The sequence below is a fragment of the Mus pahari genome, chromosome 13 (genome assembly GCF_900095145.1).
Source record: "Mus pahari chromosome 13, PAHARI_EIJ_v1.1, whole genome shotgun sequence".
Taxonomy (NCBI): domain Eukaryota; kingdom Metazoa; phylum Chordata; class Mammalia; order Rodentia; family Muridae; genus Mus; species Mus pahari.
Window position 1 is genome coordinate 62271466 of NC_034602.1, and position 13586 is coordinate 62285051.

The 13586-nt window shown below is 37.3% G+C and overlaps 1 protein-coding gene across 3 annotated transcripts in view; it reads left to right on the forward strand.

Annotated features, from left to right (window-relative positions):
- The window catches only part of Gabrb1 (gamma-aminobutyric acid type A receptor beta1 subunit), a 441447-nt gene that overhangs the window by 170159 nt on the left and 257702 nt on the right, over positions 1-13586 (forward strand). The gene's annotated exons all lie outside the window — the stretch shown is intronic.

A 13586-nucleotide genomic window follows, 5' to 3' on the forward strand; every position in this document is an offset into this window, starting at 1 on the left:
AGGTGGGGTGGGGGAAGCCTTGTCTTTTCCATAATTTTAGTAGAAATGCTTTAAATTTTTCTCCATTTATTTTGATATTGGCTATTGGATTGATGTATATTGCCTCTATTGTGTTTAGGTATGTGTCTTGTATTCCTGATCTCTCCAAGACTTTTAACATGAAGATTATTAGATTTTCGTCACAGGCCTTTACAGAACTAATGAAATGATCACATGGGTTTTTCTTTTCTTTCATTTGTTTTTTCTGGTAGATTATACTCATAGGTTATCATATATTAAACCACCCTGGAGTTATTTCAATTTTCTTGTATCTGATGAGGCTTGCCTTTTGACCGACTGTATGGTCCATTTTAGAGAAGGTTCCATGAGGAACTGAAGAAGGAATATACTTTTGTGTTTGGATAAAATATTCTGTTGATATCTGTTAGATCCTTCAGATTCATATTGTTTGTTAGTTTCATTATTTCTCTGCTCAATTTCTGTCTTAATGACCTATGAGAGTAGCATGTTGAAGTCTCCAACTATTAATGTGTGGAGTTCAATATGTGATTTAATCATTAGTGATATTTCTTGTAAGAATGTGGGTGCCATTGCATTTGGGACATAGATGTTTAGATTTGAGTATGAAATGTCCTTTCCCATCACTTTTGATTAATTTGTTTAAAACTCTATTTTATTAGATATTAGAATATGTATTCAAGTTTGTTTCTTGTGTCCATTTGTTTGGAAACCTTTTCCAGCACTTTACTCCACAGTAAAGTCTATCTTTGTTGTTGAGCTGTGTTTCTTTTATGCAGAAGAATGATTGATCTTGTTTAGGCATCCCCTCTGTTAGCTTGTTTCTTTTTATTGGGGAATTAAGTCCATTGATGTTGAGAGATATTAATGATGAATGATTATTAATAGTTCCTGTTATTTTAATGTTAGGGGTCGTGGTGTGCATGTGTGTGTGTGTGTGTGTGTGTGTGTGTGTGTGTGTGTTTCTCTTCTTTTGGTTTTGCTATTGTGGAATTATTTATTTCCTGTGTTTGCTTGGAGGTAGTTACCCTCATTCTGATGCAGTTTTCTTTCCCATATCCTCTGTAGGACTGGATTAGTGAAAAGATATTGTTTAAATTTGGTTTTGTCATGGAATACCATATTTTGTCTTTCAATTGTGATTAAAAGCTTTTCTGGGTATTGTAAGCTTGGATTTTTCACAACTTACTTTAATAAGGGTCCTTAAATGCTTAACCTTCCTTCTATCCTACCACCCACCAGAGATAGTAGAAAGGAAAGATTGATAGTGTAAAAGGAGGATATGGGCCTGTTTAGAAATTGTTCTTTTGGGAGAATCCAATCTTCTTTGTGAGGATATCAGCAGTTCAGTTCACAAGAATCAGTAGCTGTAGATCCATCCATTTACAAACACCATTTATAAATCATCAATGCCAGTTCAAGGCAGAAAAAACTACAAGGCTCTGCCAATCAACCAAGACTGAGAAAGTGGCAAGGAGCCTCTGGAATACCACCAGAAATTCTTTGGTGCATTGCATTCTATTAAGTCATGACAAAAAATGATTAGTGAAGAAGGCAAGGCCAACCAATACCAGAGCATAGTCAGTTGAGACAAGCATCAGCAAAGCCCAGTGAAGACCAGCAAAGAGTGGCAAGATGAACCAATTCCACAGTGTCTGTTGGGATATTCTTATATCCTTTCTAAAGATCAAGTATCCTCTCAAGTATCCACTCTAGCAAAACATCACATGCCCTTTTTCAAGGTAGCTTCCAGAAAAGCACCACGTGTCTGTTGTCAGCAAAACATCCTCCCACATATCTGCTTCAGCAAAACATTCTCTCATAAAACAGCTTCCAGAAAAACATCACATGACACAGCTGAGTCTTCAACAAAACCAGAAATTTTCACCTCATATCACCATTTCTGTTTTAAAAAATTGTCTTTTTCTCTAACATTAACAATCTATACAATAAAAACAATTATAAGGAATGCAAAACTAGAACATTATACCACACCTTAAACAAACAGCTTATGTACAAGTTAGTTAAACAACAGTCTAAAAAAAATCTTGAATTTCTGTCAATATACAATAATTAAGCAAAAAAACCTTAAATTTCAGTACATATACAATAATTGAGCAAAATAACCTTAAATTTCTATCAATATACAACAATTAGAGCAAAGCAACCTTCAATTTCTATCAATATTCACTAATTAAACAAAACAACCTATAACTCTAGATGATATCAACCATAACATATCAAATGAGCAAAACCATCTACTTCAACTTAAAGGATCAGGAAAAAAGTCTTCTTATATATAATTGCTACCTACTAAATTGGAGTGAAGAATTCCTATTTGGGACCCAATGGAAAAAAACTGGATAATCTGAAAAAGCTAGCTATTACATTGGTTGACTATTCTCTGTGTTTATCCCGTCTCTGCATTGACTGTCCAGTCTATGTACTGTCCAGTCTTTGTGTTTTGTCTAGTCTATGTGTTGTCTAGTTTTTGTGTGATATGTCCAGTATATGTATTATCCAGTCTTTATGTGATTCGTCATTTGGGTTAGCCCTTTTGAAGTTGATTTGAATGCATTTCTTGGAAGAAATAAATAACATAGAAAGTCTGTGAGAGTGAATCACCTGAGCTATTTGCTTTGTGAAGACATTCATGTCTCAGCTGAGGTTTCCCCTGGTCGGGTTTAATCTTTATAAGTTTTGTTGGTAACCATATTTTTTTCATTCCCTGTAGATACGTAGCATAACCACATCCCCATCTTAAAGCTACTGCAGCTTTCCATTCTAATGTCAACACATCCTTATAGTATATTGATTGATTATTTCCTCAGTTTTTTTCTCTTTCTTTTAACCCAGTGTCTTTCAGATTTGTTGTTTGTTTTCACCAACATTAAGAAAATTTAAAGTTAACAAAGCATTGCTTAATCTGTCCCTGGGGGATTTTACTCTTCCTGTTTGTAAGCATCTCTTTTAAGGTATGATTAGCTCTTTCTTAACTGCTTGTCCTGTGGGATTGTGTAGTATACCAATAATGTGCCTTATATTGTAATATGCAAAGAATTGCTTCATCTTATTGGATACATGTGTAGGAGCATCATCAGTTTTAATTTGTGCAGGTATCTACATAATCGCCATTATTTCCAATAAATGTGAAATTATGCAATCAGCCTTTTCAGAATTTAAAGCAGTTTCCCATTGAAACCATGAGTATATGTCAGTGGTATGCTGTATATAACTTTGTTTTCCAAGGTGTAGGAGTCTGGGCTAGGATCTATGATCTCTTAGAGACTGTAAGACATCTATCCAGGCCCTTCTGTCTTTTAAAGTCTGTATTAGGTCATCTGGTGAAATTCTAGTAGGTCTGCCTTTATATGTTACTTGGCATTTATCCCTTGGAGATTTTAATATTTTTCCTTTGTTCTATACACTAAGTATTTTGATTATACTATGTGGTGGGAAGATTTTTCATTTTGGCCCACTCTATTTGGTCCTCTGTAAGCTTATTGTATATTTATAGGCATCTCTTTCATTAGGATAGGGAATTTTCCTCTATGATTTTCTTGAAGATATTTTTGGAACCTTTGAGTTTCAAGTCTTCTCCTTTTATTCCTATCATTCTTAGGTTTGGTCTTTACATGGTGTTCCAAATGTCCTGGATGTTTTGTGTTACCAACCTTTTAGCTTTAGTATTTTGAATTCATTTCTTCTATTCTATCTTATATGCCTGAGATTCCCTTTTCCATCTCTTGTATTCTGTTGGTAATGCTTGTGTCTGTACTTCTTATTCTCTTTCCAAATTTCACAACACCAGGAATGCTTTGATTTGTGTTCTCTTTGTTGCCTCTATTTCCATTTTCATGTCTTTAACAGTTTTTTTTTCATTTCTTTCACCTGTTTGTGTGTTCCTATATTCCTTTGTAACTATTGATTTCCTCTTTAAGGCCCTTTACCTGATTGGGGTATATTATCGCGAATTTCTTTAAGGAATTTATATGTTTCCTCTTTAAAAGTCTCTATTACATTCATAAGATTAGATTTAAGTCACTCTCTTATGATTCATGTATATTAGGGTTTCTAGGTTCTTTCCAGCTCCTAGATGTTATAAATAAGGTTACTATGCACATAGTGGAGCCTGTGCCCTTATTACATGTTGGAACATTTTCTGAGTATCTGCCCAGGAGTGGTATAGCTAGGTTCTCAGGTAATACTATGTCAAATTTTCTGAGGAACCGGCAAACTGATTTCCAGAGGGGTTGTACCAGCTTGCATTCCCACCGGCAATAGAGGAGTATTCCTCTTTCTCCACATCCTTGTCAACATCTGCTGTCACCTGAGTTTTTTATTTTAGCCATTCTGCCTGGAGTGATGTGGAATCTCAGGGTTGTTTTGATTTGCATTTCCCTGATGACTAAGGATGTTGAAAAACATTTCTTTATGTGCTTCTCAGCCATTCGATATTCCTCAGTTGAAAATTCTTTGTTTAACTCTGTACCCCATTTTTAATAGGGTTATTTGGTTCTCTGAAGTCTAACTTCTTAAGTTCTTTGTACAAATTGGATATTAGTGCTCTATTGGATGTAGGATTGCTAAGGAACTTTTCCCAATCTGTTGGTTGCCCTTTTGTCTAGTTGACAGTGTCCTTTGCTTTACAGAAGCCTTGCAATTTTATGAGGTCCCATCCACTATGTTCATAGCAGCATTACTTATAATAGCCAGGTGCTGGAAGGAACACAAATGTCCTTCAACAGAGGAATGGATACAGAAAATGAGGTACATTTTACACAATGGAGTACTACTCAACTATTAAAAATGGTGAATTCATGAAATTCTTAGGCAAATGGATGGAACTAGAAAATATAATCCTAAGTGAGGTAACTCAATTACAAGAGAAAACACATGGTATGTGCACACTGATACATGGATACTAGTCCAAAAGCTCCAAATAACCAAGATACAATTCACAGATCACATGAAACTCAATAAGAAGGAAGGCCAAAGTGTGAGTACTTCGGTCCTTCTTAGAAGGAGAACAAAATACTCACAGGAGCAAATATGGCAATAAAGTGTAGAGTCCAGACTAAAGGAAAGGCCCCCCAGAGACTGTCCCACCTGGGGATTCATCCCATATACAGTTACCAAATCTAGACACTATTGTGGATGCCAAGAAGTACATGCTGAAAGGAGCCTGATATGACTGTCTCCTTAGAGGCCCTGCCAGAGCCTTACAAATACAGAGGCAGATGTTAGTAGGCAACCATTGGACTGAGAGCGGGGTTCCTAACAGAGGAGTTAGAGAAGAGACTGAAGGAGCTGAAGGGGTTTGCAACCCCATAGGAAGAACAACAATATCAACAACCAGATGCCCCAGAGCTCCCAGGGACTAAGCCATCAACAAAGGAGTACACATGGCTCCACCTACATATGTAGCAGAGGATGGCCTTGTCATTCATCAATGGTAGGAGAGGTCCTTGGTCCCATGAAGGCTTGATAGATGCCCCAGTGTAGGGTGATTGAGGGCAGGGAGGTGGGAGTGGGTGGTGGGTGGTGGGTGGAGGAATACCCTCATAGAAGCAGGGGGAGTGAAGATGTGGTAGGGTGTTTCCAGGAGGGAGGGAAACTAGGAAAGGGGATAACATTTGAAATGTAAATAAAGAAAATATCCAATTTTTAAAAAAGGGATTTCTAGGACTTGCTGTCGTAGCATAGCTGGGTTTTGGTGGTGCCTTATTGCTCTGGCCTCTGAGGCTGCAGTTAGAGCTGAAAGTCCCTGATGTCAACAGGCATCTGGGATTGCAGTTAAAGCTGGTCATCCTGGGTGTCAGCAGGTCTTCAGGGATGCGGTCAAAGTTGGTGGTCCCTGATGGTGGCAAGCCTCTGGGATTGTAGGTAGAAGTGTTGACCAGAAGATGGAGCAGAGATGAGACAGTTAAGACTTCACAGCTGTTGGGCTTGCCAAGGACCCAGGAGGCAGGGGATTGGTGCTTAGAGATCTCACCTGGTTTTCCTGAGCAGCAAAAGGTATCCAGGGATGCAGGCAGAGATGTGGCCATAGAAATGAAATCTCGACAGGACACAACAGAACTTGTTGCTACTGGGTTTGCCCAGAGGGACTGCCACGTGAGGAATTGGGGTCAATTACAAGATCTTAATGTAATGAATTTGTTATTCTGTTAAACTAAGAAAATTTGACACAGAAGTTTCTAAAAAGGGTTTTTTCTTCCTTTAGATCTAATATTTTGATATGCTTTACCATTGTAACAACCTTAATTATTTATGCTTCTGATCACCTAAATTGTAGAATATAAGGCTTGTAAACTGTTACCATGTGGAGCATAAATTTTATCCTCCATTTTGAGAAATTTGATCTAGTGCACCAGTTCTCAATCTGTGGGATCGATACCCCTTTGGGGATCAAACGGCCCTTTCACAGAGGATGCATATTATATATCCTGCATATCAGATATTTGCATTACAAAATATAACAGTAGTTCACAGCCCTAGAGCAGAATTGTGCATTTAGCTGTCACATTGGTGTCATATGTACACATGTATGGCTGTGTATTGGATATGACTTTTTAACCTGATTTTCATTTGGTATAGGATTAGCCACATTTTGGCAAATGCTCTTCTTTATTCACTGAGTTGGCTAATTCCAAATATTTCTAGAAAACAATAGAATACATCTGACAAAATGTCTGAATGCCAGATGGAGAAATCAAATGGGGCTGTTATTATTATTGTTGCCATCATCATCATCATCACCATCATCATCATTATCATCATTTACCACCACCCTGTTGTCACAACCAGAATTTTCTTCAGATGTTTCTAAAATTATTTTGAAGGGTAAAATTTCCATGACTTTAAAACTACAGATTTAAAATAGAATCGTCCTATATTCCCCTGGGGATGGGGGTAGGGTAAGTGATTTTATTCTGTGATCCAAAGATGAGGCTACTAGTGATAAATTTCAATAAGCAAGAACAGGCTCTTTCTAAAGAATGGTAATAGTGCATATATTTTAAAAGTGTTAGCAAAATATAGCTAAGGAATAAATACTATATATATAAAATATATAATATATATAATAATAGTTGAAGTGATACTCAAAATGTGAATGGATGAATTAGAAATTCTTAGAATTTAGCTTAGAAATTAACACACAACCTGGAAGATACAAAGGTGAACACTTTCTATATTGATGTGCTTTCCTACTGCTAGGCAAACTATTCACATAACTGGGAGATTCCATTAGAATCAAGTCTTTTGTGGTTCATTTTTACGATGGTTTAAATTGACTTCTCAGACAATCACTGAGTTCATTTTTTAGGACACAGTGATAGATTTCTCTCTTTTCTTCTTAGCATTGTACAGTGTGCTGATTGTTACCAGCTGGTCTCCAGGTGACTTTTCTAGGTAGTTTTCTTTTTTGTTAAAAGGAAATTGCCTTGATACAAATTATATGTGCCTGCTCTCTCCGTTGTCCTCTGGTTAATAAGCCACAATGATCCAAACATGTGGCCTTTATTTGAAAGTCATTTAAAACCTGTGGTTCTCAGATTGTTCATAGTATTTCCACTGTATAAGTAAATTAACTGTAATGTCAGGTAATTAGAAACATTAGAAACATATATATATATATATATATATATATATATATATATATATATATGTGTGTGTGTGTGTGTGTGTGTGTGTGTGTGTGCGCGCGCGCGCACGCGTTTGGCCAATGTAGCCAACGGAGTGTAATATTACATATGATACAATGAGATCATAAGCAGAAGATACATTGACGATACACCAAACCAGAGAAGTAGAAAAAAATAGAAAACCATTGTGCATTTTCTCATTCATTATCTAACAATGACCTCTGCCTTTAAATTTTCTTTGCTTCCCTTTTATAATTGATTTTATACAACAATGCACTCTAAGTTCTATGCCATGCCCTTTGAACTCATTCCCACTGAGTTTGTGTCATAGACTTTTGCTAAGTAATAAAGTCCTTCGAGACTCCATCTCTTCTCTTTGAGTCAGGCGTATGTTTATGGTATGTATGTGAAACATGCTCCTATTTAGCCATCTAACCTTTGTTCTGGAAGCTGGACAAAAGTACACCCAAGTGATATAGAGTTTGCCCATGCTTCAACGGCTGGTGCTGAAGACAGAATACTCTCCATCAGCAAGAGCTTTGGTTGTGACACTCTCAATTATGCTAGGAGCTGTAGACAGTATAATGTTGATCAGCAGGACTGAGTAGGATATTCTCCATCACGCTGTGATCTGAACATATAATACACTCGCTATCAGCAGGATGGGATAGTTTTCATCAGCTGGGCTGTAGGTAGGATACCCTTCATCAGGAAACTGTAGATAGGATACTCTCCATCAGCAGACTGTAAGTAGCAAACTCTCCATCATCGGGAGCTATAGATAAGACACTTTCCATTATTTTAGTAGCTGTAGGTAGGAAACCTCACTGTCTTGTTAGGAGCTATAGGTAGGAAATGCTGGAGCTTTAGGTAAAATACTGCTAGGGACTGCAGTGGGAGGTAATCATGTTGAGCTTCACTACAACCAACCTGTCAGGAAACATAAACATAGCTCTGGAAGGAACAGATCTCAGAGTTCTACTAAACTGTCATGAATGTTTTATAAAGAACAGGGATTTTACTTAGAACTTCTTGTAAAATGTATTAAAACAGATGAAGGTATGGTTTGAACCAGAGCCTTGATTCTTTCTCAATATACAGCTTTTATGTTAGAACAGTTTGTTTTTGTTTTGTTTTGTTTTGTTTTGTTTTTTTGAGACAGGGTTTCTCTGTATAGCCCTGGCTGTCCTGGTGCTCACTCTGTAGACCAGGCTGGCCTCGAACTCAGAAATCCGCCTGACTCTGCCTCCTGAGTGCTGAGATTAAAGGCGTGTGCCACCACTCCTGGCTGTTAGAACAGTTTAAAGAGGGAAAAATTGTTTCTGAAATCCTTCTGGATCCAATATTATTACATGTTAGAGCAATATATTGTCCGAGACATGTGCTGCAGACACAGGCAAGTAAAAAGCCACTCCCACTTTTCCAGATCCCCAAGAAGTCCTCTTATAATACCTTCAAGTAACTGGTATACCCCACTTTAGCAAAATAGCAAATTACTACCCATCTTGTTTTAGGATTCCTTAGCAAAAAAAAAAAAATTAAGAATATGTTAAAAGCTCAGATATTTCTGTAACAGTGATGCAAGACTCTGAAGTGTTTGGTGATGCTAAAAGGAAAGCTGTTTCATTGAAGGCAGGGTTTCTCAATCTTGAAGATGTGCCAAAGTGTTTCAACTCTGAATATTTTGAAGCAGCCAATTCTTTGTGGTGGGTGCTGTGACGTGCATAGCAGTGCACTCATAAGAAGTCTGTCATCTCCTCACAGAGGCTAATACCACCACCCAGTTGTCACAGCCAGACAAATGTTTCGTCAGATGTCGCCAAAAAGGTATTATGAAAAGCAAAATCTTCATGGTTTTAAAACTACAGATCTAAATTTAAATGTGTATTTTATTCCTCAGAAAGGAAAAAAAAAGTTTTATTTAATACAATATCTTCCGTGAACATTCATTGAGTGTTCCTGATTTGATTTGCTCTCCCTTTCAATGAATCAAATTCTTTTATGCCTGAATTAGCTTGACCAATTTCATTAGCAATCTCACACCCACTAATCCCATTAATTTACTCAGTGTCAGAGAATCCCCTTTGGCCTGTAGTTTCTATCGATATCATACTTCCCCTGAGGAGTCACTTGAATAGCTCACACAGCCAGATGAAGGTATGTAATACTGCCAGATTCAGACCTGAAAGTAGAATTTGTTCAGGGTTCAGGGGAAAAAGCAAGAATTTCTTTCTGAAATTTCAAAACCCTTTAGAACACTTGCACTTTGAACTACTGAAAACTTAATAGAAAAAAATGTGTGGTAGAACCAAGTACAGCATTCTTCTTCATTGTTTACATCTAAAAGTAACATATATGTCCAGATGTGGTTGTAGGTTTTATTATAGCTGTATGTGGCTGGTGACATTTTATGAATGGATAAGAAGAAAAAAGTATATACAATTAGTCTATACTAAATAATTTCTCATGTGTAAGCCACAGCTTCTTTGCATGAGAAACTAACCAATCATCCAAGGTTACTGTGTGAACAAAAAGTAATGAACGAAGAGAGCTCGGGAAACCAGATCTCAGCTTGTGTGCCACATCATAGAGAGGGAAGAAAACATAGATAATGTTATACGTTAGATCTGTCAGTGTCGTTCATCATATTAATATGATCATTATCTATAAAAAAGGCTTTATTCAGGTTATTAATATGACTTATTTATATTTCTTTGTATTGTAATATGAGGCCCCAATTCAGACTACCAGCTTAAGAAATGTTTAGAAACGCAAGATTTAAGGAGGGCTTGTCCAAGAACTCCACTTAAAACCAGAGACACTGAAATTTATAGAGGAGAAAGTGGGGAAAAGTCTTGAAAATATAGGGACAGGGGGAAAATTCCTGAACAGAACAGCAATGGCTTGTGCTTTAAGATCGAGAATCGACAAATGGGACCTCATAAAATTGCAAAACTTCTGTAAGGCAAAAGACACTGTCAATAAGACAAAAAAGGTCACCAACAGATTGGGAGAGGATCTTTAACAATCCTGAATCTTATAGGGGACTAATACCCAATATATATATAAAGAACTCAAGAAGTTGGACTCTAGAAAGTCAAATATCTCTATTAAAAAATGGGGTACAGAGCTAAACAAAAAATTCTCAACTGAGAAATACCAAATGGCTGAGAATCACCTGAAAAAATGTTCAACATCCTTAATCATCAGGGAAATGCAAATCAAAGCAACCTTGAGATTCCACCTCATACCAGTCAGAATGGCTAAGATCAAAAATTCAGGTGACAGCAGATGCTGGCGAGGATGTGGAGAAAGAGGAACACTCCTCCATCACTAGTGGGATTGCAAGCTTTTACAACCACTCTGTAAATCATTCTGGTGGTTCCTCAGAAAATTGGACAAAGTATTACCAGAAGGTCAAGCAATATCTCTCCTGGACATAAACCCAGAAATGTTCCAACTTGTAATAAGGATGCATGCTCCACTATATTCATAGCAGCCTTATTTATAATAGCCAGAAGTTGGAAAGAACACAGATGTCCCTCAACAGAAGAATGGGTACAGAAAATGTGGTACATTTACACAATGGAGTACTACTCAGCTATTAAAAACAATGAATTCATGAAATTCTTAGGCAGATGGATGGATCTGGAGGATATCATCNTGAGTGACATAACCTAATCACAAAAGAACACACATGATATGCACTCACTGATAAGTGGATTTTAGTCCAGCAACTTAGAATACCCAAGATACAATTTGTAAAAACACATGAAACTCAAGAAGAAGGAAGTCCAAAGTATAGGTACTTCGTTCCTTCTTAGAATGGGGAACAAAATATTTATGGAAGGAGTTACAGAGACAAAGTTTGAAGCTGAGACAGAAGGAAGGACCATCCAGAGACTGCCCCACCTGGAAATCCATCCCCTAAACAACCACCAAATCCAGACACTATTGCATATGCCAGCAAGATTTTGCTGACAGGACCCTGATATAGCTGTCTCTTGAAAGGCTATGCCAGTGTGTGGCAAATACAGAAGTGGCTGCTCACAGTCATCTATTGGATGGAACACAGGGCCCCCAATGTAGGAGCTAGAGAAAGTACCCAAGGAGCTAAAGGGGTCTGCAACCCTGTAGGAGGAACTAACTAGTAACCCCCCAGAATTTGTGTCTCTAGTTGCATATGTAGCAGAGGATGCCCTAGTAGGCCATCAGTGAGAGGAGAGGCTCTTAGTCTTTCGAAGATCATATGCCCCAGTACAGGGAATGCCAGGGCCAGGAAGCAGGAGTGGGTGGGTTGGGAAGCCAGGTGGGGGGGGGAGTGTATAGGGGACTTTCAGGATAGCATTTGAAATGTAAATGAAGAAAATATCTGATTAAAAAATAAAGGAGGGCTTGTTCCAGTCATTCATCAATGTATTATATCAGCACACAGGGGTTTTCTTAAATTATTACTTAGAACTGATTGGGGATGTCATTGCTCAACTTAGAAATATGATATAATTTTCATTCAATACTTATTTAAAGCAGACTGAGTTATGTATAGCATAGCTATCACTAGATGCATATAGTTCCTTATTTCTCTATTGAAAATAAAAGGGCCTCCAAAGATGGAAGGGAGGAAGACCCAGAAACACATACATATGCACTCATGCACACACTCACATGCTCACACATGGACATGCACACATATCCACCTTTATGATGGTTACCCATTTATATCCTTTATTGTAACATTACCTTACTCTCTTAGCTCCCTGTTGTTTACTTGCCACAGATATATTTCAATTACGTGATTCAACATTAATATATTAATTTTAAAATGTTGTATATACTTATCATGAATGACATGATTTTTTTTTAAAATGTATATACTTTAGGTCAATAAACAGTAATTAACATAAAGATTACTTCACATACTTATACTTTCATGATGAGAACATTTGAAATCTATTCTCCTAATTCTCAAGATTATGCCATTTTACACTCGAAGATCGTACCCTAAAAATCTTACTCATCGGAGAGACTTATTGAAGTCAGGACACTCCATGTGTGTGGAGGGGTGGGAAAGTGAGTTCATCTACATATGAAGGTGAGCTTCTCTTTCAGCTGTTCAAAGCTTCCATGTCTGATTAGAACGGAAGGGTAGAAATTATTGCCTTTGAACAAGGAGGAAAGCCCCCGAACAAATGCAAGATGGTTTCTGAGTAAATTGTGACAGTGGGCCTGAGTATATTAATTAAATGTGATGAAATTGCTTATCAGGAGTCAGTATTGTCTTAAGATTCAGTCTTTTTCAGAAATATGCAATTATATGCTGGGGGCTTTACAAGGGATGACCAGATATAAGCACCATCGCTCAATGGAAGATATAACCTTCCATTTCACTATTAAGGCCAGTTCACATAGGTTGTACAGTGGGTCAATCATCGGTGCAGTATTCACAGTCACTAATTTTTTATGTTAGAACTTACACCTGAAACACCTCATCATTTTACTGTTCCAAATTGATTTTCTAATAATAGTTATACATTCGTGTTAGAGTTCTTTAAAATGAGACGATAGCTAAAGAACAATGGTAATGATCACCTTCCTTTTCCTGTGGGGTTCTACATGTACTGAGGCTGGATATTTCTGTCACTTTTTTGCCAGAGAAAAATATGGCCAGATGTCCTCACTATAAGCTTTTCCAGAGTGTAAGAAAGCATAGTGTTAAGTATAAATCCAATCCATCCCAAATCCATTCTTCACATGGAACAGAGATAACGTAAGAAACTTGATCATTTATACCACTGACATCAGTCTTCAGGCTACATAATTATCTTCATCTCTGTATGAATTATAACAGCTCTTCAGGACACACCGACAAGGTGTAACACACTATGAATAACTAGAGAAAGGCAATTGGTAACATTCAAG